Below are 3,110 nucleotides of genomic sequence, written 5' to 3' on the forward strand. Positions count from 1 at the left end.
GTACAATATAGGCAGGGCCACAACCTGTGGCATTTTACTTTCCAAAATCCAGTTAGGAGAAATGTAAATTCTCCATAATAGCATGAGAAAGAGTTTAGTATTGTCATAGTTAGCGTTCTCCCTTTGTTTTAATGATATTTTTTGTTTTGATTTTCAACTCTCCTGTTCTGTTGAATTTTATGTCTTCAACACGCAAGGATCACACAAACATTTAAAACTTGGATGACCAAAAAATTTACTGTACATCAATATTAATAACGTGATCTGAATAAATGTGTAACATTGGCTGCTCTGACTAATTAATAGTAAAAAAAATAATAATAAATAAGAAGAATTGCTTTGAAAATGTGATTTACAGTTTTAAATGTTTAAAACAGTACATACAATGAAATTACTGTAAAGTTTGAATTGTTGACCTCGCTAACAATAAAATAAAGCTTTAAGGCAGTCGTCACCACGGTGAGGAAAATGTATCACAGCAACAGGACAATATTAGTGAATTTTTCAAACAAACATTCATCAATATAATCTTAATAATTTTAATGTCAAAACGAAATTATTATTTGTGATTAAACAGTAAATGTACACCCTCTTATATTAGTTTCCCCTCATCAGTCAAAATGTAGTGATCTCATTCAATTGTGCTGGTGTGCCTTATGTTTTGGCTAATTACGTATCCTTTATTTAACCAGGTAAAAAGCTATTTACATTTCAAACCTTTTTTCCAAGAGTGAAATGAAAAGGAAAAGTGATTTAAGTGCATCGGTGCATCATTGACTGTTGCATCATCGCTGCATTCATTCAGTCTCTCACTGGACTGCTTAAATTCACCTATTAGATTACCGAAAAATACATTAAGGAATGGCCTGGTTAGTAATGCATATTCACAGATTTGAAAGATTTGAGTGCAGTATATTTAAAGTCTCAAATTCAAGTCTTTAGAGTGATGACAGAGCTGCAGAAAGAACAGGTTCAAGACAGGATTTTCAGATCTCCTTTGTTGAATGAAATTCGTACTTTGCCTCATTCATATGAACAAACTGAATCACTGTTACATTGGTCACATGAATTTGACTCATTTTCTGATATTCCGGAAAAAGCTTAAGTAACTTTGCCTCTATGGCAAATTGAGCATGCTCACTGGGGATATGCATCTTAAGTAAAGGAAACCTAACAAAAAAACAGCTCAATACACTGGCAGTCAATGGTAGATGGTGATGGTGGCTTACATTAGTTCTGCTATTAGAGGAGAGGGACGGGAACCAGCTGCTACCTCCAACACACACACACACACACACACACACACACACACACACACACACACACACACATGCACAACAATGACAACACACACTAGGGGTTGGCCGTCCATAGAGATTATTTATAGATGATTCAAAGAAAGTCAAGTCATATTCGATAAGTTGATTAAACCTGTTTTACAAAGGCACGAGCTCCTGGTCTCATTTATGGATAGCTAAACAACTTGCTCTGTTGGTGTGTCGTGTATCATGTAACTTCTATGACAAATAAAGTTCTCGTTAGCACACAATTGAAGTTTGTGGTCTTCACTTGTTCCTCGCTGCCATTTTAGTGGTTCCACTGTTGCTGGTTTAAATATTTTAGGGCTAGCTTTGAATCTTTGTTCAAAGCTAATGTGGATAGCCATTATTGTCATCCACAAACACCTTATTTTTGTTCTCTTGGTCTCCCCCGCAGACATACTATATGAAGTTGGCGTCTTTTTGGCCGAACATTTCGTCTTTGAACAAAGTCCTGCAATGGTGGCAAATGGGTGAGTACAAAGTCCTCTGTAAATTGTAAACTGGCATATTGGAGGTGTCAAAAACTCACATTTAGTGATTTGCTGACTTCAAGTTTTAATCATGAATGTGTGGTAGTGAAGTCCACTCGTCGATTAGTAAAAATTGGCTCAGAGCAGCACCATGATCGAGGTGAGCGTCAAGCGTAACACACTGAAAAAAAATGGTGTTTTGAATTTACTCCATTTTATTTTTTCAAGTAGCTGAACACAATAGAATCATCTGGCTTTACATACAATTTTTAGGTGGATAAACATGTCTGGATCCAGAAGACTTTATTTGCAACAACCTGACAAGATAAAATGGAATAAATTCAACACATCTGGTTCAAACGATCAGCTCACGAGCAAGCTGTGAAGAAACCAGAAAACAATGCTGATCATCACCCCTGAAATCTCATGCCTTCCTCAACATCAGAATTGTAGAATGTCTTTAGTACTTTGATAAACTTTATTCAATATTCTTCAGCTAACTGCAATGCTGTACACAAATATAATAATAATAATAATAATTATTATTGTAACCACAAGTATGATGCTTGCACAGTGAGCAATATTACTACTACTACTACTACTACTACTACTACTATTATTAATATTAATCCATCCTTCCATCCATCCATCCATCCATCCATCCATCCATCCATCCATCCATCCATTTTCAACACTGCTTATCCTGAAGAGGGTTGCGGGAAGTTCTTGGAGCCTACCCCGGCTGACTTCGGGCGGTAGGCAGACTACACCCTGAACCGGTCGCCAGTCAGTTGCAGGGCACATATAGAGACAAATGACCATTCACAGCCACATCCACACCGTCACTGAGTGAGAACCGATCCCATGCTGCCTGCACGCAAGTCAGGCGAGTGCACCACCACCACTACTACTATTACTACTACCACCACGTAGTAGTACTAAAACGTTTTTTTAAAGTTGGAAAATAAGTTGCTGAATAGGCTATATAAGTTTCATGGAGCTGCCTTGTTTAAATCTAAATGCATTGGGCCCCTTTACTGACACTGTCATTCAGAACAATTTGTTCCTTGTTGTATTTTTTAATAATAATTGATTTTGTTGCTTATGTCGCGGTTTATGTTAACTAACTCTACAAAATAAAAATCACCAGTTTTCTGCTGATTGCATACCATTAACATCATATTTCAGGAACAGTGAAGGAATGTCCTTTAAGTGTGCAGACTTAAGGTACAATGGAGCTGTCATGTGAGCTGACCTGTGCGGTGGACAAGGCGACAAAGCTGGGCGGAGGTGAGTGGGGAGGGGTTGGGGGAGTGGG

General features: G+C 37.6%; 1 protein-coding gene across 4 annotated transcripts in view; it reads left to right on the forward strand.

Moving 5' to 3' along the window:
• Positions 1-2,982: 2,982 nt before the first annotated feature.
• ebf2 (EBF transcription factor 2) overlaps positions 2,983-3,110 on the forward strand; it is a 35,347-nt gene continuing 35,219 nt past the window's right edge. For all 4 annotated transcript variants that reach the window (XM_019862368.1, XM_019862392.1, XM_019862383.1 and 1 more), the window contains exon 1: positions 2,983-3,082. The gene's annotated coding sequence lies outside the window, so the exon portion shown is untranslated. The remainder of the gene's footprint in view (positions 3,083-3,110) is intronic.

Source organism: Hippocampus comes, unplaced genomic scaffold, assembly GCF_001891065.2.
Source record: "Hippocampus comes isolate QL1 unplaced genomic scaffold, H_comes_QL1_v1.1 scaffold147, whole genome shotgun sequence".
In the NCBI taxonomy this organism is placed as follows: Eukaryota; Metazoa; Chordata; class Actinopteri; order Syngnathiformes; family Syngnathidae; genus Hippocampus; species Hippocampus comes.